The sequence below is a fragment of the Rhinolophus sinicus genome, chromosome 1, assembly GCF_057876585.1.
Source record: "Rhinolophus sinicus isolate RSI-liver-muscle chromosome 1, RSI-T2T, whole genome shotgun sequence".
NCBI lineage: Eukaryota > Metazoa > Chordata > Mammalia > Chiroptera > Rhinolophidae > Rhinolophus > Rhinolophus sinicus.
In genome coordinates, this window is record NC_142501.1 from 15544163 (window position 1) to 15569114 (window position 24952).

The following is a 24952-nucleotide window of genomic DNA, read 5'->3' on the forward strand; positions in this document are numbered from 1 at the left end:
CCTCCGCCCCCTGGGTGCCTCCGCGGGAACCCCTCGCCGCTCTGCGCGCGCGCTTTCTCAGGGGTCTCCCCGCCTCCTTTTCTCCGCCGTCCAATCAGGTCCGGCGAGGGGCACCGAGCCCCGGGAACACGGAGGCTGCGGTCGTAGCACAAACCCCGGCGGCCACCTGAAGCCGTCGTTCCGCTACCCTAACGGTCGCTCGGAATTGAGAACCTTCGCCCTAGGGAAGGTGTGTCGGTCGCCAGTTTCCCCTGCTCTTTCTTCTTCCTGGGGTCTCAACCTTCTTTCCTTACCTGCTTCCTCTCCGGGGGAGTGACGAGCTGGGCCTTCTCTCAGCCCTTCACTTTGGGACTCTGCACGCTTTTCCTGGGCAGTTGACAGGGGTGACGAGACAGATTGCTCATTTATGATTCTGTTTGTTGTAAGAGCATCCCTGCCCTTGAATTGAGCCTTTTGAGAGTAAGTACCCGCCTCTGATTTGTCTTTGTCACCCCGCGCTTACTGCAATGCCGAGGGCTCGCCAAGGCACTCGAAATTTGCTCCAGAGAATGGGTGTTTAGCAGTGAAAAGAGAAGTGAATTGGAAATTAGCAAAACCTGGCTTTAGGCCGCTCCGCCACCGGCCACCTACTACTGACTCGCACGGTGCTGAAGGTCTCGTCTTGGCAGAGGCCCTGCTTACCGTCCTACAAGGTGTTGAGGAGAGTGTAGTGGCAGGTAAGAGGATACTGTCTGGACCTAAGCTCCGTGTGACGTGAAGCATCTCTCTGCGCGTCAGAGTCGGGGTTGTATTATAATAACCCACCTCACAGGTTGTGGCGAAGACTAAACGAGATAGGTTGTGCAAAGGCTGCTGAACCAGATAAATGGTATCTATTAACTTGTTTGCCTCTCTTTCCACACCTGTAAAATGAAGATGACAGTAAATCATGGGTTTATTGAGAGAATCAAGAGATACTGGATGTGAAAGAGCTTCATAAACTGTGAGGCTTTATAAACTCCTGCACAAGCGGGAGGTCTTCTTTCACAATCTGGTTAGCAAGACAAAACACTTGAAGCAACCAGTAAATAACCTAACAAAATGTTTTTTCAAGTGCAAAATAATCAGGTCGTGCAACTGAATAAATATTGACAAGGCTCGGAAAAGTACAAACTCACCAAGGAAAGCATTCTGGAGGACGCTGACTTTTATTCTTAAATGGCGTGGACTAAATGTAGTTTGTGGTTTCAGTCTAATCATTGATTTATCAAAGCAGCAAATAAAATCTGCTTAGATCATTGTGCAGAGACTATCAAGATATTTTAGTTTTCCAGAACTAAAGAGGACATTAAATAATAATGTCGCTTTACAATCTGATTTGGATGAGGAGGAGGGTCTATGAATTCTTTTTACCCAGCATGTGAAGAGGTGGATAACTACTCTATTTTCTTATTATCACCTAAACCTCTGTCCTTAATATGTGATCTTTCCAGGGTGAACAGTAGGCAAAAATTACGAAGCGCACAGTCTCATTGTTTCTTCTTTCCCTTGCACTTCTTTCTCTCTGCAAAAGAATTTAAACACTATTAAAGTATGAATGGCTGATTAAACTGTAGCCACTCCTGGGAGATTTTGCATTTTTACGGTTATTAAAGCCATAATCCACAGAAGTGGTTGAAACCATCTCATAAACCAGTTGAGATATAGGGGAGCTTTGGTTTGGAGGTTGTGAGTTCACCAGACCTTCTGAAACTGCAAGTATCGGTAGTCATGTATTTCTCGTAAGTCTGACACTAGTCATTTCATGTTGCCTCTGTTTTCTTACCTATAAAAATGAATAGCACCACTCATTGCCCATCCACTCTTAGATCTAAAATGAAAATAAATGCTATGATGTTGATGGAGTGGCTTCTACAGAGGGATGCTGTATTTGGGGTACCTGGGTGCAGCAGAAGGAGCTTTAAGGAAATGAGGGCCTATTCATTTTATGGATTAAATCCACTCAGCTCTTGATTCCTGGTCTGAAATCCCATTCTTAGATTATTAAAATGAAACTTTATTTCTGGACATTATTTTTGAAAGATTGTATAATGTCTTAGAATAATGATAGTCCCAATAGTCCTGCAGACAATAACTTTCTTTTAATGGAACGAATTCTTAATACAGCCTATATCAATTATCCAGTCTCTTAAATGGCTGAGTTTTCCTCTAGTTGATTACACAGAGCCTTTTGCATTATTGAAAAACTAGAGCAATTAGATGTGACATTGCATACTTAACAAGGTGGGGTAGTTCAAAAAAGTAAGGAGCAGAAAGAAGCAAGCTGGAAACCAGAAACATGAAAACAAGAAATACATTATTTATAGTGTACATTGAAATTGAAAGGGAAGCCAATCCAACCTTTGTCCATCACATGAATCTACCTCTTAGCATATGCGCAGTAACAGTTTTCATTGTTGAGTTGTCAGCCACTCCATGTTTCTACATGAACTCATTTAAATGACAAATCATTTGGTGTAGTGTCCACACATTTTCCTATTTCACCATGTTTTTGTGAACTGTGCTGGCATTTTTAAATGAGCTGGACAGTTAACAGCTTTCTATAGATTACCACCCGATGTCAATTGTTTTGTTTTTCTATTCTCACTTTCTTACTACTCTTTGACTTTCCTGGCACAATTACCCGGAGTATTGTTGGTTTTCCTTTCTCTGCCCTAATATCCTTCTTAATCTTTTCTGTGACGTAATAATAATAACTAAGATTTATTTGATACAAGTTTTTAGTATGTGTCATCTCATTTCTCCCAACAATCCAATGAGGCAAGTACTGTTATCCCCATATTCATATGAGGAAACTGACTCATGGAGAAGTTAGATAATTTACCCAAGGGCCCACAGTGAAGAGCAGAGCCAGGAATCAAACCATTTTTTTTCTGACTCTGGGGCCTAAGTTCTTAACCACTATATTCTGAGAAGGAGAACAGATGTCCCTGATACCAAGTAGCTGGCCTGGTGCTGTCAGCTAGGTCTTGATGTTATTAGGAGTGGGAATGGCACAGCTAGGCCTTGTTGTCTCCCGTTGAACAAAAACAGTTTCAGAGAACATTAGCATCAGAAAAGGTCACTCCATAACCATGATGGATCAGGACAAACCTAAGACTACTCCATAATTATGTCCAAACACAGGCAAAAACAGAAACCTTATCCAAGCCTCCAAATGGAATACACAAACTGAAAATATCAAACGAATATGAGTGGCTGTTATTTCTTTACCAATTATAGCTTTAGCCTCATTCTAGGCTTCCATTTTGCTACATAAGATTTATTGAGCTACCCAGTCCTATAGTTACCCCTGCTTCCTGACAGCATCTAATTTAGGGCAAAGTCCCCTAACACAAACCCAAATCTTAATATAAATCTTCTCTAACACCCTCTTACTGCGATCCCTCACGGTTCCTCATAGTGCGTGTTCCCCTTGCTGCAACATGTAATAAACTCAACTTGTTCAACCACAGGTGTGTTCCTGACTAGAGAGCATTGTCATTTTGGACTGTCCTGTACTATGCATGTCTGTGACGTGAAAAGCATACTACTATGGCATTTCTTGCCAGGTAAAGAAACGGAACTGCCCACCCATCTCCAACCTTAGGACTGTCACACTGAAGCTAGCGGGTTTCCTTCCTTTTTGTAGGTTCTGTATTGAATGTCTGCTAAATACAACCTTATCAAAAGATAGTGAAAAGAAACAAATGATGCTGGAATAATTTGACATAATTTTGCAAGGAAAAAAAAACAACTTCAACCTGTTAACTCATACCTTGTACCACATGCAAACTAACTCAAGATGGATCATAAATCTAAATGTAAAATTATAAAGCGTTTAGAAGAAAACATAGGATAAATATCTTTGTGGTCTTGGGTGAAGCAAAAAATTTCTTAGATACAATACCTAAAGTACAATCCATTAAAGAAAAAAATGTTTTAATTTATAAAAACTTCTGCTCTTTGGATGACACTTAAAAAATAAACAAAAGGATAATCAACACACTAGGAGAAAATATTTGTAAAACATGTATCTGATATGTGACTCCAGAATATATGAAGAACTACAACTCAATAAGAAGACAAATAAACCACTTTTTTAAGACATCAGCATAATCGAATGATCACCATAGAAGATATTTGGATGGCACAAGAAATGATGCTCAACATCACTAATCATTAGGGAAATGCAAATCAGAACCACAATGAAATATCACTACTTGGTTAAAATAAAAATAATTCCAAATGCAGTTGAGGATGTGGAGCAACAAGAACTCCCAGACCTTGATGCAAATATGGAATGGCAGAAACACTTGGGAAAACAATTTGGCAGTTTCTTACAAAATTAAATATATACTTACCATATGACCCAGCGATCCAACTTCTAGGTATTTAGCCAAGAGAAATGAAAACATTTTTCACACAAAAACCTGGACACAAATTTTATAATAGCCAAAAACTGGAAACAATCTAAATGCCCTTCAATTGTTAAATGGATAAGCAAATGGTGGTACACATATACAATGGAATCAAATCACAAATAAAAGGAATGAACTAGTAATACAACAACATGAATGAATCTCAAATGTATTATTGTAAGTAGAAGATGCAAACTCAGAAATCTATGTAGTGATGCTTTCATTTATGTGACATTCTGGAAAAGCCAAAATTATAGAGAAAGGAAACAAATCAGTGCTGCCTGGGTGTTGGGAGGGATTAACTACAAAGGGGCTTGAGGGAATTTGGGGCGGGGGGTTTGATGGAAGTGTTTTATATCTTAAGTGTGATGTGTGTTACACAATGTATGCATCTTCCAAAATTCAGAACTATACACTAAAAAACAATTTTACTGTATGTAAATTATATCCATAAGTCTGACAAAAAAGATGTTGACATGCAAAAAATGTTGGGATGAAATAGGGCCAACATGAAGACAATATGAAGTAGCTCACCTGATAGTAAATTCTAAATATAAAAAAAGATAAATTATTAGTGGATAATTCATATTATGAAAGAACTTGTCCTTGTAGAGTAACAGAGTTCATAGTACACTGACATCTTTATTTACGAAGAGGTGCCACTTGGTTTGGAGTGGAGTGACAAAACTGAAGTTGAAAGTCACTGCCAATTGATGATCATTCGCAGATGAAGGTAAAGCATCTCAAACTGTCAAAACTATGGGAAGATACAATTGGATTTCAAGAACTGATTTACAGTTTTTCAGGAACTTGTTTATTGTACAAATATGGTTCCTGATGCTGTACTGTAGAGGTAAGGAGCATTTGAAAGCAGAAAGTAGCCAACAGTGGTCAAGTGTGGTGAGCAATTCGGCAAAAACATAAAATCAAATTGAGCATCTTCAAACTCAAGTTGTGTTACTGAAATTACCATGAAGTGCTGACCTGTAGGAGCATATATGGCTGCTCTCCTTTAAACTAAGGGAAGGGAATGAAGATGTGAGCGAATAAACTAGAATGATTTAAAATGTGCGAAAACATTTTGTCACCTCTACTTTGTTATTTAGAGATCTAGCAGAGATACAGGTGGATTAATTTGAGATTAATTTCACAGTTCATGCTATTAGAAGTTCAGCTATTAGAAGTCACCAATAATCTCTGCTACAGGGGACGAAATTCTCTCTGGCTATTGGAAACAAACATTCATCCTGGGCCTCACCCTCCAGTACTCAGAAGGCCTGCTTCTGATGGACTTCCTAATTTCCCATTTCTCCGATAGCAGTATTGGCCAGAGTCTTCATTCTGTTGAAGTGTTCCAGGCTCCCTCTAAGAGACCCTTAGAGAAGACTGCATCGTACCTGGAAACCTTCCATTTTCACTTACAGAATTCAGTCTCACAGTTTCCTGGGTGGGTATAAAACTTCATCAGACTGCCATAGAGCTGTTCTTTGCTGAAAGGGTCTCAATGAGCCAGCTTGGTTTACCTACCAACTCTTCCAGCATCGGTAGCTACTGTTGTCTTTATTCTCCTGGAGTTTCTTGACTTTGGTACTCTGCCAAGATAACTTTTTCATAAAGAAATAAAACTTTTGGGTCAGGTGTTTCATGTATGTTTTTGGGGCCTAACCAGTTGCACTTTTGGATCTTTCACAAAGTCATCTTTAATTTGTGTATTCCTAGTCAGGAGCTCTGTATCATCAGACTTCCGTAGTATCTCTTCCTATCTTCCTCCTCCTGGTCGAGCACAGTGAGTTGGAAAGAAGAAACTCCATCTGACTTACCCCATTGTTTAGCCCTGAGTTCAAGTTCGTGTTGGGCATTCGTCAGTTGCAAAATTCTCTCCAAGTCTCCTGGACCTGGACCTGGGATGGAGAGTCTGTAATTGAAGATTGTTTCCTATTCCTTCTGTGAATTGCTAAATTTGCTCTCCTTTTCTTCTTTCAGCCATTGAAGGTTTGTCTGACTTATCTCTCCCCATGACTTAGAATTTTGTCAAGCCCAGTGTAGCCTGCATCTTTGCATTCCCGTCCCTAACCCCTCCCTGGTTAGAAGAGACAGTGCAGGCTACATTGTGTACAATAAAGGTGATATTCTCTTGTCCCAATAGTTCAACGATAAAAGATAAAAGGTAGACAATTAATCAATTTTAATAAAATTCGTGGTTGAGTTAAAATAATATGGGTGCTTTACTAGAATACTGCTATATTGCAATCTTAGTGAGGACCATTTTACGATAGTAAATTGGTTTATTGAAAAGGGTCATTTTGTAAGAAAGAGAAACCCACTTGAGCTAGTCAAAAAGAGGGTGGAATTGAAAAGATGATTGTGTAGCTATCTAATGGAAGGCAAGGACACTAACGCAGCCAGACCTCTTGAGTTGCTGTAACCATGAAGTGGTAGACACTGATCATGGAAGCTCCCTCTGCTTTTCTCACTCTCACCCCTAGCTTCTCTTGAGAATTCTCTCATTCCCACTTTCATTGTCTTTCCTTATTCCTAACCAAATCAGCTTCAAACAGGCTTTTCTACTAGAATCACTGATACCCACGTCTATATGCCTAGGGGAAATAACCTAAGTACCCCAGTTTGAATCTGGTTTCTACCCTCTAGAGAAGTAGAACTAAATACCCTATAGCCTGATTCTGCTACATGCCCTGCTCTTCCTATGGACTGTTTGGCTTTGCCTGGTTTCTCTCAGTCATCTCCCTCATTGCATGAAGGAACTGTAACCTTTGTTTCTTATAGTCAGGAGAGTCTAACAGAAACACTGGGCATTTGTTATGCGCAGCCATATGTCTAGCACTAGAAGATGGATAACATAAATCTTATCCTTAAGGAGTTTACACTTTTGATAAAGGCAAGACATATGCACATTAAGCATTTATAAATCAGTAAGTGATAATGCAAAAAATGCCCAAATGAGTGGTCAGTAAAAGAGGACTGAATGAGTGCAGGAAAGATAGGTATGGATGTGAGCTGCAGAGAACTTCTGGGACAGAGCAGGGAAGAAGTGATCTTTATTTAATAAGTATTAAGTGCCTGCTTTAATAAGGACTTGAGCTGAATACTTATAAGTAAGCAGAGTGGAATGATGATTATTTTCCACCCACATCCAGTATAGATGTGAGATCCAAGAAGGGGACTAGTAATAAACCTAAACTACTTCACCTTGGGGCAGAGCACCCCAAATAGTAGCAGAGCTCAACTAGCATAAGCGTTTTCAATGGTAAAGAGTTACATGGGGATTGGTGAAGATAGGCAAGGTGGAGCTTTAAAAAAATAAAGTAGAGCAGCCCAAAATTGAACCATAGGGTCTTTATTGTAATCTACAGTAGGCGAGTATGTTTACCATGAGATGAGAGACTTACTGAGTTAATGTTTTCCACATGACCCCAAATCACAGCATAGTTTGTCTGGGATTTGTGTGAACTACAGAAAGAGAGCCTCTCAGCTGGACCTGTGCTTGGGAGCAATTGCCCACCGATGGTTTTGACTGCTGGTGCATTCTGAGGGGTGTGGTTTCTCTTTTATAGGTGAAGAAAACGCATGAGGCTGTCTAACATCTTAAGGCCTCTGTAACCAGGGTGCATGGATTTCTCCTAAGTGAAACACTGCTATCAAACAGTATGCAGAGGGAAATATTCTAGGAGGGGAAAACCTGCTTTAGGGCACCTTTTGAAATCTGCCCTTTGTACTCACATTGAATGTGAGGGAAATAGCCACAAATCCTTCACCAAAGTGTGGAGGAACTAATACCAGTCTTTTCCTAGATGTAAAATTGCTGCACTAAAATGTATCAGTGACTGCTTGACCTACTTTCCTTCCTTGCTTTTAGGGCACATTCTTACATGGGGTCTAATTTATTTGCCAAGAGATTAATTAGCTTTTCAGAGCCTCTGTGCTAGTTAATAGTCCCAAAATAGACTACTAGTCCCACTGCCCATTGCTTCTTAGGAGGACAGATTAGAGGAGTGACAAAATTTGAGCAAGATCTATTTATGAGTGCCTTTATGCTTGTGAAAGCTGTGACCTACGACCCCCTTGACTCAGTCTCTGGCAGCTTGCCTTAACTAGGCCCCTCCCCCTTCCCCCGCAAGCTTCCCGGAGCCTTGAATAGATTAGGCCTGAGTTTCAAGGTGATGTGACTAGGCAATGTGATGTGGTGAGTCAAAGTCCAGATGCTGTCACCAGACTTGAGTTTTAATCATGATTCTACTACGTTGGTCAGATTGCTTGCCTGGGCTTCTTTTCCCTGCTCTCTAAGATGTGGACTCCTAATAGTCCTCATTTCCTACGGCTGTGGTGATGACCAAGTAACACAATGTACTCAACTGCTCACTCACAGAGTAAGTGCTCGGTACATGGTAGCGGTTTGCATTGTGATCTGCAGTTAAAGGCACAACGTCTCCCTTCAAGCTCTTGAGGCCTGGGAGTAAATTGGACCTGCTGGGGCTGGCAGCTTCACAGGGGCTGAAGAACGTGGATGTCTTTCATCAAATTGTTGATCAGTGTAACAGAATCTAAATTTTGTACATTATACACAAAAATGTAAAACATATAGCACTCTATTTCCTATAACTTGCTTTGATGCTTCCATTCCCTTTGACAGCAGGGGAAGAATCATGAATTTGCAGTTAGGAAGGGTAACTCAGTCTCTTCCATTACAAAGTCTTTTTAGAGTCAGCTTAGTCTCTTCTCTTTGGGGATAAAATGCTTCGTCTTTCAGGGTGGTCTTACCCACATTTTCCCTTCCAAGCTGCTGTTGTTATACATGACCTCATGGCAATGTAGAAGAGGTGGCTTCTCCAGGTCCATTAAACCTTCACTGGTGTTTCAGGTTCTATCTGAATCTCATTTTCTAGTGCCTTCTCATCCTGACTTCGAAACAGGCTCAAGCTTCAGAAATCTTTTTTTTTTTTTTTTTTTTAAGATTTTATTGGGGAAGGGGAACAGGATTTTATTGGGGAACAGTGTGTACTTCCAGGCCTTTTTTCCAAGTCAAGTTGTTGTCCTTTCAATCTTAGTTGTGGAGGGTGCCGTTCAGCTTCAAGTTGTTGTCCTTTCAGTTTTAGTTGTGGAGGGCGCAGCTCAGCTCCAGGTCCAGTTGCCGTTTTCTAGTTGCAGGGGGCACAGCCCACCATCCCTTGTTGGAGTCGAACAGGCAACCTTGTGGTTGAGAGCCCACTGGCCCATGTGGGAATCGAACTAGCAGCCTTTGGAGTTAGGAGCATGGAGCTCTAACCACCTGAGCCACCGAGCTGGCCAGAAATCTTAATTGAAAGTGACTCCCTGGATTGAGTAACTTCAGTTACTCATGGATTTAAATGTAATGTATGTGCTGATTATTCCTAAATTTATATCTTTAGTCCAGACCTCTTCCTTGAATTCCAGACTTGTATGTGTAATCAGTTGTCTACTGGAAGTTTCCACTAAAATGTGTAACAGGCATTTCAAACTTGATGTCTAAAATCTAAGTCCTGATCTTGCCCCTCAAATCTCATCCTCCAGAAGTCTTTTCCAAGTTAGTTGATGACAACTGCATCCTTCTTGTTGCTCAGTTCAGAAAACTTGGAGTTATCATGAGTTTGTACTTTTGCCCATATGCCACATCCAATCTCTGGGGAAATAGTTACTTCTACTTCAAAATATGTTCTGAATCCAATCATTTCTCATCACTTGCACTGCTATCAATGTGGTCCAGGCCTCCATCACTTCTCACCTGAATTACTGCAATAGCCTCTTAACCTGTCTCCTTACTCTCACCCTTGCACCCTTATAGTCAGTTCTCAACAAAGTATTCTGAGTGATCCTTTTAAAACTTAAATCAGTCAACTCCTCTGCGTAAAATGTTCCAATGGCGTCCCATCTTACTTAGAGTAAAAGCCAAAATCTTGTCACTTCATACAAGGGCCTGTGGGAACTGTACTCCTTCCGCCTTCCCTGTACCTTGACTTCATCTTCTGTTCTGGCCCACTGCTTTTCTTCAAACATGCCAAGTATTCTCCTGCAGGGCCTTTATACTTGCTATGCCCTCTCCTAGAATACTTGGGATTTCTGGCTTGCCAGCTCACTTCCTTTAGGTCTGCTCAAATGTCACTTTATTAGGAGGTCTTTTTTGACAAATCTGTTTGGTACTGCAAAACATAGAAGTTGCTCTCCTTTACCCTCCTTAAGAATATATAGCGAATAGGTTTTTTAAATAAAATACAATTTTTAAAAAACATCCTTACAATGATACCTTAAGAAACTGATGAAAAGGGACAATAAAATTCCTCTGCGGACAAAGAAACTCAACAGCAAAATGTTGACCCAAAGCAGAAGAAAATGATTACCCAACATTGCAACATGAACTTTCAGAAACCCAATGCTTCAATTCAATCTAGGAAAAACGCAGAGCAGATATAAAAGAGCTCAGGAAAGAAATGGCCAGATAATATGAGGTGATCGCTAGATGATAGAAGTGGGTGAAGCATTCAGTGATAGATATCAAAGAAGAAACGGGGGAAAAACAAAACAATTTTAAAAAATAAAGACTAAATTATAAGAAGCACAAAGAAAACTAAACATGACTGAAAGCACAGTTAGGGGCATAGAGATTAGAAATGAGAAAAGCAAAGATGAAACAAAAATATATAAAAAGAATTATAGATGAAATGTCAGATAATGGAAGGTAAGCAAAATACTTATTTGAAGTTCGCTAAGAAGAAAAGCAAAACAGTGGAACATACAAATATTTATAAGCAGAAATTTTAAGCATATTTTTCCTGAAAAACAAAAGTCTGCATTTGACTGGTACATGATAATCTAGGGGGAAATTTGCTCAATAATGGCCAACACAATATCCTACTGAAATCATTGGACTTTAAAAGATAAAGAATATAACTTCTAGAAGAAATCGTAAGAGAAAATCCTCATGACCTTGGGTTAGACAAAGTATTCTTAGGTACAACACCAAAATCACATTCCAGAAAAGACAAAATTGATAAACTAGACTTAATTAAAATTGAAAACGGTTATATTTCATAAAACACCACTAAGAAAATAAAAAGACAAACCACAGACAAAATATTTGCAAATCATATATCTGATAAAAGATTTGTTTCAGAATATAGAAAGGACCTAATAAGACAACCCAATTTAAAAGTGAACAAATTATTTTAGTAAACATTGCACCATAAAAGATCTATGAATGACTAATAAACACCTGAAAAGATGCTCACAATCTTTAGTCATTAGGGAAATGTAAATCAAAACCAAATGAGATGCCATTTCACATCCACTGAACTGACTATAATCAAAAGATAGGCTATCGCAAGTACTGGCGAGGATGTGGAGAAACTGGAACCCTCAGGCATTGCTGGTGGGAGTGTAAAGTGGTACAGCCACTTAGGAAAAACAATTTGGCGGTTTCTTAAAAAGGTAAACATAAACTTACCAGATGACCTAGAAATTCCACTCTTACGTAGGGTTCCGGGCAGGAATTCCCACCTGTTCTCAGGAATTTTTTTCACTTTCCCTTTCCCGAATCCCGAGATATAAACTGTTTTCTGTTCTCCAAGATGAATCGTTTCCACAAAGTGACTGCCAATACTACCAACCACCTGGGTTCAAGGAGCCGATTTTCCCAATTTCCTGACCAACTTTCCTTGGGATTCGGGAACGGGAAAGTGAAAAAAAATTCACGAGGACGGGCAGGCATTACTGCCTGGAAACCCTACTCTTAGGTATGTGCCCAAGAGAAATAAAAGTACGTATCTACACAAAGACTTGTACGCAAGTGTTCATAATAGTATTATTCATAATAGCCTAAATGTAGAAACAACCAAAATGTCTGTCAACGGGTTAAGAGAGAAAATATAGTACATTTAATTCTCATTATTCATAGATTCCACATTTGCAAATTTGTCTACGTGCTAAAACTTATTTGTAACCCCAAAATCAAGATGATTTCCTGGTCATTCTCCGACACGCGCATGTGCTGAAAAGCAGAAAATTTTGAGTCACCCAACACACGTGTTCCCAGCTGAGGTCAAAAAGGGCAACACTGCCTTCTTGTTTCAGCTCCCTTACTGTACACAAGTATCTTTTTTCAGTGTACTTAGTGTCTTGTTTTTCACATTTTGTGCTTTTTCTTGGTGATTTTGTTCAAAATAGCAGCCAAAGCTAGGGCTGAAGTGCTGTCCAGTGCTTCTTACTAAGCGTGAGAAGGTTGTGATGAGCCTCATGGAGAAAATAACCTGTGTTACGTAAGCTTCATTCAGGCCCTATTTATCATGCTGTTTGTCATGAATTCAATGTTAATAAATCAACAATATCTATTCAGTAAGGTGTCTTTAAACAGAAACACACACAAAATAAGGTTATGTATTGATTAGTTGATGAAAATGGTATTTTTCAGGAACCTGACTGTATTTCCCCTAGGGGCCATAATTCAGTATTTACTACTTCAGTGCTTGAAGTGACTTTATAGAACAAAACTACCTGGCATAACAAGAATAGACTGTATATCCATTCAGTGGAGTGCTGTTCAGTGGTAAAAAGGAACAAACTACTGATACTTGATACAACATACATTAACCTCAAAAACATTATACTATGTATGTAGAGAAATGAAAAATTGAGACTCAAAGGAACATGCCAATTCATAAATATAGAATTAGATAGTTTTATTATTGAGCAAACAAATACAACATACACGCAAATTACAAGTGGCTGCAAAACGAGTGGATTTTTAATTCTCTCTGGAATTAAAGCTACAGTTGTTACACATCATCCTGCTTTTAATAAACAGAAGCAGTGTTTCAATTTGCGTTAGTTACGTTGAGCTTACTCTGACATAGTCTTTTTCATAATTCTTTCTCCAATGTCCTAATTGTTAGACTTTATCAGGCTCACTCTGAGTGATATGCTCTTCTTTGTAATTCTTTATCAATACCTCCTGTTGCCTCTGTCAGTGCATCTAAGTACACATATTAGTCACATGCTTTATCATTCCTCAGTAATGTCTCCCACCTGTGAAAGAAGCCAGATGCAAAAGACTACATACTGTACGGTTTCATTTATCTGAAATTTCCAGAAAAGGCAAATCTTTCAAATTGAGATGAACATAAAATTGTATTAGTTTTAGGTGTACAAACCTAATGATTCAATATAAGTATATATTGTGAAATGATAACCACAATAAATTTATTTAACATCTCACCACACAATTACATTTTTTTCTTATGATGAGAACTTTTAAGATCGACTCTCTCAGCAACTTGCTAATATACAACACAGTGTTGTTAACTACAGTCACCAGGGTGTACATTCCATCCCCAGGACTGATTTATCTTATCCCTGGAAGTCTGAACCTTTGACCACCTTCTTCTACCCTCCCACCCCCTGCCTCTGTCAATCACCAATCTGTTCTCTATGAGCTCAGAGTTTTAGTTTTGGGTGGGTTGTTTGTTTGTTTGTTTGTCTTAGATTCCACTTATAAGTGAGCTCATAGAGCATTTCTCTTTTCCTATCTGACTTATTCCACTTAGCATAATGCCTTCAAGGTCTATCCATGTTGTTGCAAATGGCAGAATTTCCTTTTTTATGGCTGACTAATATTCCTGTGTGTGTGTGTGTGTGTGTGTGTGTGTGTGTGTGTGTGTGTGACCATATACATACCACATTGTATAAATGTATACATTTTCTTTATTCATTCATCTGTTGATGAACACTTAGGTTGTTTCCATGTCTTTGCTATTGTAAATAATGCTGCGGTGAACATGGGGGTGCAGATATCTTTTCAAGATAGTGATTTCATTTTTTTCAGATAAATATCCATAGTGGAATGGCTGGATCACGTGGTAATCTATTTGAAATTTTTTGAGAAGCCTCCATACTGTTTTTCATAGTGGCTGCAGCAATTTACCTTCCCACCAACAGTACACAAGGATTCCCTTTTCTCCCCATCCTCACCAACACTTGTTATCTCTTGTCTTTTTGATGACAGACATTCTAACAGGTGTGAGGTGACATCTCACTGTGGTTTTGATCTACATTTCCCTGACGATTCATGATGTTGAGCACCTTTCGTATACCTGTTGGACATTTGTATCTTTGGAAAAATCTCTATTCAGATTCTCTGCCCAATTTTTTATTGGATTGTTTGTTTTCTGTTGAGTTGTATGTGTTCTTTGTATATGTTGGATATTAACCCCCATCATATATATGATTTGCAAATATTTACTCCCACTTTGTAGGCTGCCTTTTCATTTTGTTGATGGTTATCTTTGCTGTACAGAAGCTTTTTAGTTTGATGTAGTTTCGCTTCTTTATTTTTATTTTCGTTGTCTTTATTTTTGGTGTCAAATCCAAAAAAATCATTGCCAAGACCAATGTCTAGGAGCTTATTGACTGTGTTTTTGTCTGGCAGTTTTATGGATTCAAGTCTTTCATTCAAGTTCTTTAATCCAATGGATTAAATTCTTTAATCCATTTTGAGTTAATTTTTGTGTGGTGTAAGATAGTGGTCCAGTTTCATTCTTTTGCATGTGGCTGTACAGTTTTTTCAACACCATATATTGAAGAAACTGTCCTTTCCTCATTGTATATTCTTGACCATAAATGCATGGGTTTATTTCTGGGGTCTCTGTTCTGTTCTATTGATTTATGTATCTGCTTTTATGACAGTACCATACTGTGTTGATTAATATAGCTTTGTAGTAAAGGTTGAAATCAAGAAATGTGATGCTTTGTTGTTTTTTTCTCGAGATTGCTTTGGCTATTCAAAATTTTCATATTGAGCCAGTCTTTCTCCCATCTCTTATGGTCTTCGGCAACGGATCTTGCAGAAGATAGTAATCAGTCCCATCAAGAAGTGAAGTCTAGTTTCCCTCCCTTTGAATCTGGGTGGGCTTTAGGGACTTTCTTGTAACTGATAGAATGAAACGGAAGCGACGCTTGGTGACTTCCAAGACTAGGTTAAAAGAAAGCTTGCAGCTTCTCTGTAGGTCTCTTGAAACACTCACTCCTTGTCTCTCTCTCAGGACACTCCCTCTGAGAATCCAGATACCAGACTGTGAGAAGCCAACCACATGGAGATGCTCTACTTGACAGCCCCACCTGAGCCCAGCTTTCGAGTCATCCAAGCCCAGATGCCAAACTGAATAAAGAAAACTCCAGGCAATCCCAGCACCCAACTGTTTGAGTCACTCAAGAAGTTATAGACTTTTTCCCAGATGAGGCCCTAGACATCACAGACAACTCAGAGGTGAGTTGTCTGCACCTCCTGCAAATCCCGACATACAGAATCTGTGAGCATGTAAGATGGTTTTGCTTCCCACCACTAAGCTTGGGACAGCAGGGGCGCGACAGAAGTGATACTGTTCTTCTCATTTCAGTTATTTGGTGCATGATTTCAATCTATTTCATTACTCATGATGTTCATTTTGGTCACTTGTTTAAGGTAGTATCTACTCTGTTACTCTTTCCCTTTGCAATTAATAAGTATTTTGTGTAGAGGTATTTGTAAATATTTGTAAATGAGACTTTGTAAATGTTCCCATTCCTCATCAGACACTCAATTAACTTGTTTACTTAAATCAATACACACTCATGGATTTCTATTTTATTTAATAGGTTATACTCCCTTATTACCCTTATTTATCTCGATGCCCAAACTGGCCTAGATTTGGCTGGTGGGAGCCCCTTTTAAGTTGGTTTCCCTGTCCTTTTGACATCTCCCCAAATCTCCTGAGCAGTTTTTAACTTTCTGGCACAAGTTGTTCCAACTTTATCTTCTTGCATTTTCCCTGCCCCGGCCTTGAATTTCATCCAGGAGAGTCCTAGTACCTTTTAGTGGAAAACGGTATCTAGAAACCAAGATCTGTCTCTGGGAAGGCTCACTGCTATTCGGTTGTACAAACGCACATTTACCTCTATATCTATTTCTGTATGTCTGTATATTGACAACCATGACGTTCCCACTATACCTCTAATTCAGAACTAACGTCCCAGGGTTCGTTTTTGCTTTCTCCCTTTCTATATTTATTTGTCCTTTTTCTGACAGTGAGACACCTGGTTCCCATTATCTGTCATGTATTTACTTATTTGATTAATCGCATTCTATATAATCAATCACTCGTCACCAGCATGGCCCCATTTTTCATTTTGTTGCCCTCCTCTCCCACTTGGGGTTCAGCACCACAGGAGCGGCCAGCCTCCTACACGGACATCCTCTTCCCTCCACTTGGGCTGTGAGATCGTGAGATCCCTTGCAACTCCTACACCATGTGGACACCCTCCCCCAACCGTCTCCCCACCCGATGGGGAAGCCCACCTTGCCAGTTCCTCTTAATGGCCTTGGACATAATTGTCACAGAGGGAAGGAAAGGGGAAAGAATGCAGAGAAGAGGAAGAGAAAGAAGAAGCGGGAACTTACCTAACATTTTTTTAAGCTATTAAAATATGTTTTTTTTTAAAAGTTTTAAAGTATAATACACAAAAGCAAACAAGTTTATCTTTAAAAAATCAAGTATCACATCCATTGTCTATCTCCGTTACAATTATGTCTTAAAGCAACATTATCTAGCAGCTGGTGACAAAACCTAGCATCTCAGTTTGCTTACTTTTCATAATACTAACAAATGAATATGTCTCAAATCACATTTTAGGCAGTTTAACTTAAAATGCATAAACATACACATTAAATTTGTTTTTAAAAACTTAATTAAAATCACAATTTCAAGAAAAATACAAAAAACTTTATAGACACATTAGGAGTCAAGTTCAGGTGTAAGAAATGGATTTTTTTTTCAAAAGTGTATTATCACTGAAACTATTTAAGTGTACAAAGTAATGAGATATTTTCCTCTTACTTTTTTTCTGGATGAAAGAACTGTCACTGTCTGTTACCTAAGAGTAGATACTGATTTGTTGATAGTGAGTAAACTTGATGTGTCAACATTACATATTGCATCTAAAGGCAGAGTTGGCAACTTATCCCAATGATTTATATATGTATTGGCCTGGATTTTTGTTTTTAATGTAGTTTCCATAAATAATAACTTTTAGAGCCATGTGACCCCTTTGGCTAAAAACAAAACAAATCCGGTAGAGCTCAAAAAGAGTTTACTTACTCAAAAGAAAAAGTTTATTAAAGCTGAAGAATAAATATTAACACTGGCTGATGAACTCAATACCTAGCAGTTACTGACAACTTTTAAATGTATACTCCAAAATATAACCTCAAGAGGACCACATTTATTTTCCTATATATAGAACAATAATTTGTTGAAATTATAGCAATGTGATTTTTTCAAAAGTGGGTTTATTTAGGGAAATAGTAGTTACAGAAAAATAACTTGAAATACTTTGCCAATGAAATCGCAGATTCTAACAGTAATTCATATCATCTTAGATTTTAAGCATGTGGTTTCATAAACAAATTCTATCAAAGAGCAATTCAATATAACTAATTAAAAGAATTGCTTTATGTTTCCATGAAAACCAAGTAAGTATCACATTTCAGTGGTTTACATTTACATTTTTGGAATCTGACCCGCCTGGAGGAGGTTGGCCAGGTTTTCACTGCTCACAGCAGAGGCTTGGGCAGCAGGATGTTGAAATGGAGCGTTTGCCATCAAAAATTCATCAGACATTTTCCTAGCAAGAGCTTAACTCCTCTCACACTTGAGTGTGTGCTGGGCTTCCAAAGAGTAGGACATGAAGAGGGGAGGCAAAATGTTAGTTTATGGTGGACAAACATGGTACAATCAATGATAAATTATGTTGGTATCATGCACCCTGGATATGATGTGATGAAAATGACACTCTGGTGATCTTCTAATATCCCATAATCCCAGTCTGTACATGAGAAAAACACCAGACAAACCCCAGTGGAGGCATAGTCTACACAATACCAGTACTCCTGTAAATTGTCAAGGTCATCAAAAACAAGGAAAGTCCAAGAAACTGTCAGAACCTGGAAGCACCTAAGGATAAGATGTTAACAATGTGGTGAACTGGGTGAGGTATACAAGAACATTCTTTGCTATCTTTGCGACTTTTCTGTAAATCTAAAACGGTTCTAAAATTAAATGTTTATGGGGGGAGTGTGAAATGATACAAATACTAGAAAAAAAAAACCAAGGGTGAGTTTCTCTGTTGGGAGTAGGAGGTATTTCCTAACTATGCCTCAAAACCTAGAAGCAATAGGGAAGAGATTGATAAATCTTGCACGATTTTTTAAAACTGGTGTATTCGTTTGCTAGGACTACCAAATTCTACTTGGTGGCTTAAACAACAGAAACTTCCTTTCTCACAATTCTGCAGGCTAACAGTCTGAGATCTGGATGTCAGCAGGGCTGGTTTCTTCTGAGGCCCCTCTCCTGGTTTGTAAATGGCCTTCTTCTCTTGGTCTTCACGTGGTCTTCCCTTGCATCTGTTCTAATTTCCTCTTGTTACAAGGACATCAATCATACTGAACTAGGGCCCATCCATCTGAACTCATTTTTACCTTAATTATCTCTTTAAGGGCCCTATCTCCAAACACAGTCACATTCTGAGGTCCTGGAGGTTAGGACTTTGACATAGGAACTGGGCGGGGTTGGTAATGACTCAGCCCATAATAACTTACATGGCAAAAAAAATAATTGAAAACACAAATGACAAACTGGAAAATTTTTACAACTTATATCACAAGGGTTAATATCCTTAATATACAAAGAATTTCTAAAAATAGAAAATATAAAAACCAAGAATCATAGAAAAATGAACAAAAGATATTGAGTAGGTAGTTCACAGAAAAAGAAATACAAAGGCATTGGAAAATATCTGACCCTGGCTCATAATCAAACCTCAGTTTTCAGCTATCAGATTGGCAAAAACCCAAGAGTTTGACAAATAGACTATGTTACTAAATTGTTTCACTGGCAGTTCCATACCTTGCTGATAGCAATGCAAAAATGGCACAAACCTCATGGTGAAGAATTTAGCAATATCTAGCAAAATTACATAAGGAAATGCTCTTTGACCCAGACATCCAACTTCTAGGAATTTATCCCAGGATTCACTGGCAAAAATATGAAAAGATATATGCACAAGACTGTACATTGTAGCATATTTGTAGTAGGAAAAGACTGGAAACAACCCAAACATTCACCAATACGAGACTGGTTGAGTAAATGTTAGTACATGCACACAATAGAATCATAGGCACCTGTGCAAAGGAATAAGGAGGGTTTCTGCGTACTACCATGGAGAAAGTTCTAGAATATACCATTAAGTAAAAGCAAGGTAGAGAAAGTGTTCACTTTAATATGTGACTATTAAGAGAGGAATAAGATTAAACATTTACCAAAGACTGCTAGAGTCCTGTGAAAAGGACTCAGGAGCCAGATTGAAGAGGCTTCCACTGACCAAAGATGGGACCATTTGAGTGTCAATAAAGATGAAAACTGCAGTGGAGTGAAACACATCAAATATCATTAAACCCATGAGTTTATGATTGTTATCCAAATCTAAAAACTCATGGTCATTTTTGGAGGTTGCTAGAGAGCCAACTAATCTTTCTGAAAATTAGTAAATAAAGGGAAAGAATCAAGTTTTTGACCCACCTTTGTTATACAAACTGTAGCTCAGGGCAACCAAATAGTTGATGAAAGAAAGCTTATCCTTATAGATGTATCCTGACTAATAAAAGAAGGTTTGATAAAATTAGAATATCGCCACTCTGTAAGCCATTAATAAAATAATGGATCTACCAACAATGATTATCAATGATTACTAAAATTGCAAAAAAAAGACAAGCAAGCGTCCTGGTGGAAGTATACACCTCCAACAAGGAAGGAGGGTTTTTGCCCCATAAACTGGAATCTGATCAAACCTCCAGGTCTTACCAGAGATTTCTAAGAACAAGCACAGAGAAACATGTTAAACAACAGCACATGGATGAAATCAACAAATCCAGACCCTGAGAAGTTCTGTAGGAAAAAGTTACCCATTCCATCAACAAATAAATTGCAAGGGAAAAAAGAAACCGAGGGCAGAACCTATTGATTAAAAGAGACTTAAGAGTCATATCAATTAAATGAAGTTAAGGACCTTGTTTGGGTCCCATTCTAAACAAACCACTGTTTAAAAAAATTGTAAAACACTAAGGGAAATTTGAACACTGACTGGATATTTAATAATACTAAGGAATTGGTATTACTTTTTCATTGTGATAGTGATATTGTGGCTGTGTTTTAAAAAAGAGTCTTTAATCTTTGCATAACATGTACATGTATCAAATCGTCACGTCATATACCCTAAACTCACACGTTATATAATTTTATCTCAATAAAGCTGTAAAAGAGTCCTTAGTATTTAATACCTTGTGTAATATTCAGGAATTAGATAATATATATCATCTCTGGGATTAGCCTAAAAGTAATCTGTGGGTTGGGGGGGGCGTGGATGTGGCTGTAGATGATGCAAGACTTGCCGTGGTTGATAATGGTTAAAGCTGAGTACATGGGGGGATTGGTTTTTCTATCCTCTCCACTTTTGTGTCTGTTTGAAATTTTTTATAACCAATTTTTTAAACTTAAGAACTTGAAGCCAACTTGAAGTGATTCTCACTGGCAAAGACAGACCATCAAAAAGATTATGTTCATAATCTCATATATATGTTCTTATATATAACCTGATTCCAATAAAAATATCAACCTTTTTGTAAAATCTCGGCAAGTTGAATCTGAAGCTAACATAAAAAAATAAACAAGCAGAAGTTGCCAAGAAAACTCTGAAAAAGAAAACAATGAGAGGAAACTAGTCCTATCAAATAGGAAACATGCTATGAAGTTCCAATAATTAAAACAGTGAACACTAATCGACAACAGGTCAATGGAATAAAATGGAAAATCCAGAAGATCCAAATATGTATGGGAATTTTCTGTATTGATAAAGGCGGCATCCTCATTTGGTGGAGTAAAAATGCTTTTTTAAACAAATAGTGTTGTGACAACTTTTTAAAATAGTGCTCATTTTGGGGGAAAAGGATTCTTTCTTCACAAAGGTACTAAAGGAAAACATGGGTATATTTTTTAATAGCCTTGGGTTATGACTCAAAATTAAAAAGATTGATAAATTTGGATATATAAAAATCTAGGGCCAGCCCAGTGGCTCAGGCAGTTGGAGCTCCGTGCTCCTAACTCCAAAGGCTGCCGGTTCGAGTCCCACATGGGCCAGTGGGATCTCAACCACAAGGTTGCCGGTTCAACTCCTTGAGTCCCGCAAGGGATGGTGGGCTGCGCCCCTAGCAACTGGACCTGGAGCTGAGCTGCGCCCTCCACAACTAAGATTGAAAGGACAACAACTTGACTTGGAAAAAGTCCTGGAAGTACACACTGTTCCCCAATAAAGTCCTGTTCCCCTTCCCCAATAAAATCTTAAAAAAAAAAAAATCTAAAACCTCTTCAAGTAAAAGAAACCATACATAATCAAAGACAAACTGTAAATGGGGGAAAATATTTGCAGCCCATATTACAGACAGAAAGGGTTAAACACTTTCCTAACCACCTTACTATGTAAGAAGCTGCTAGAAATTAAGATGAAATGAAACAACAACATAAAAGAAAAATGGGCAAAGTATAAGAACAGAGTTCCAAAAGAAAGAGAGACAGGGAAAGAAAGGAAGACAAATGCTTCTTCAGGCGTTTGAAAAGATGTTGACTTTCACTCCTCATTCATATTGAGAGAAATGCAAATGTAAACTTTACTGAGATACTTTCTCCTCTATCAGATTGGCAAAGATCCAGTTGTTCAGTAACACCTCTTGGAGAAGCTGGTGGAAATATATATTGTTTTGCCTTGATGGGATGCCAAATGATAAACTCTTCCAGGGGACACTTTGGCAATATCGATATAATTATACACATTTACCCTTTGACTCAGCAATCGCACTTTTGGGAATTTATCCTGAACATCCACTTGCAAATGGATGAAATGAGAAATGATGAATGTATGTTATTCATTACAGCATATTTCAATAGGGAAATGATTTAATAAACTATGGTACATACACACAATGGAATACTCCGTACTTATTTAGACAAACAAACAAAAAATGAGCAAACTCCATGAACTCATTTGGAAAGCTCTCCAAGGTATATTGTTGGGTTTTTTTTTGTTGTTTTGTTTTATTAGATATAATGTTGACTTTAGACTTACACAGTTAGTCAGTTATATAGCATTTAGCTTTCTTTAGAGTTCTTGACTAATCTAGCACAGTACATCAAATCTGCTGCTATCAGGTGAATTGCATAAGGAAAGAAGAAAAAAATTAGGAAATCACTGAATTACAGTTAAGGCAAAAAACAAGAAGAGCAACGAGACAGAAATCATAAAGCTCTAACAAGCTGATGTGAGGTGATAGCACCATCTGCTCACTGGAGTTTTTATATCATCCATATAGTTGGGTTTCTTTTTGCCTTGTTGTTAACAGCATGTACTGCTAGATGATATTCACAGAAGCATAAATTTAGTAAGATTTTCTGCATTTTTTTTTCTAGGCAAAACTGGATGTCACCAGTCATTGACTCAGAATTAAATCTTTCTTGCTCATTCAAGAGTGAGCAAGAATATCTAAGTTCAGGGCCAGCCCGGTGGCTCAGGCGGTTAGAGCTCCATGCTCCTAACTCCGAAGGCTGCCGGTTCGATTCCCACATGGCTCAGTGGGCTCTCAACCACAAGGTTGCCGGTTTGACTCCCGCAAGGGATGGTGGGCTGCGCCCCCTGCAACTAGCAACGGCAACTGGACCTGGAACTGAGCTGCACCCTCCACAACTAAGACTGAAAGGACAACCACTGGAAGCTGAACAGCACTCTCCACAACTAAGATTGGAAGGACAACAAAAGAACTTGACTTGGAAAATAAAAGTCCTGGAAGTACACGCTGTTCTCCAATAAAGTCCTGTTCCCCTTCCCCAATAAAATCTTTAAAAAAAAAAAAAAAAAAAGAATAAGTTCATAGAGATTCTTTTCAAGTTCTCACACATGATTCAGATTCTTTTTTTATTAGCTAATTGTTTGATTTATGTAAACATCTTTCTTGAGGGGGTTTTTGTCTTTGACATGAGACAATCTTCTGGATGTTATTTTTGTTTCATGAGGTCAGCTTTGAAGGTCAACTTCAAGTCCGAACTGCTTCCATTTATTAGCAAGTGTGCTCATTATTGATTTCTACATGTGACCTTTGCTTGCTGTTGTTCCGTGTCCCTTTCCTTGCTCTTGGACAATGTTTCTCAAACTCAACAGTATAGGGAAATGTGGCAGGTGCCTGGCCCATGGGGGCCACCATTGCCATTGTTCCATTTAAAAGCAGGCAGCTCATAGGGGATGGCCGGTTAGCTTATTGGTTAGAGCGTGGTGCTGGTAGCACCAAGGTTGCCGGTTCGATCCCCTCATGGGCCACTGTGAGCTGTGCCCTCCTTAGAACAAACAAACAAACAAAAAACAGGCAGCTCATCCCTCACCAGGGCAAGATTGGCCACATGGACCACTGCCAAGGCTCCCGAGGTATGTACACTGCCATTCCCAGTTGAGGTCTTGCTGCCCCTGAGACTCCTTTATTGAAGGGGCTTGGGTTCCTGTGCCTCGCGCCTCCCACAGAACTGAAAACTCACAGCTTCATCGTACTGGTAAGTGAAAAGCAAAATTCAGAAGGCTGAATGTGATGTGCTAGCTTTTGCAAAATAAAGGAGAAACAAGAATATACACTTGTGTTTGCATAATGCAATGCTGGGATGATACAGAAGAAAGTCATTTGTAAGTGATGGGGTGGAAACGGGATCAAAGGAGTAAAGGTGGAGCAGGATCTCAGTGTGTATCATTTTATACAACTTCGTTCTGAACCATGTACATGAGTGATCCATTTAAACAAATTGAAAATTAAAATGGAACATGTCCATCATATTGAATCTATATAGTAGTTAAAAGAATAAAATAGATTTATCTGTATGAACAAGTGGAGATCTCAAAAGCAATGTGGACTGAAAAAAGCAACTTGCAGAAAGATACAAACAGTGGGATATGATTTATTGAAAAAAATTTAAACACATCCAACCGTTCCCTATATTTCTACAGCAGCATTTATCTGTAGTAAATAGATACATTCATGCACTCAAAAGGTCACCCAAAATTCTGGGTGTGGCTATCCCTGGGAAGGAAGGGAAGAAGTTGGAATTGGGGAAGAAAACAAAGGGAACGTATCGCTAAATAGTAATTATTTTACAAAATGTTACTGAAGCAATTATCTAGGGATATGCTGAAAGATTTCGAGCAGGATAATAGCATTATCTGAAATGTCTTTGGGAAGACTGATTTTACAGCCCGCTGTAGGATAGATTAAGTGAGGAGAAACTGAAAGAAGAGAGCCCAGTTAGGAGGCCAGTATCAACAACACAGGTGAGAAATAATGAAGGACTCCACTAGAGTGAAAGCAACGAAGTTGGCAA

At 38.7% G+C, this 24952-nt stretch overlaps 1 long non-coding RNA gene across 2 annotated transcripts; it reads left to right on the plus strand.

Annotated features, from left to right (window-relative positions):
- Position 1: 1 nt before the first annotated feature.
- On the plus strand, positions 2–23435 carry LOC141570159 (uncharacterized). Of its 2 annotated transcripts, none has more exons than XR_012494091.2 (3): positions 2–716; positions 15503–15726; positions 23009–23435. It is a non-coding gene; the product is annotated as an uncharacterized LOC141570159 (long non-coding RNA). The 2 variants fall into 2 exon arrangements; XR_012494092.2 differs by having other exon boundaries at positions 5–229.
- Positions 23436–24952: the final 1517 nt, after the last annotated feature.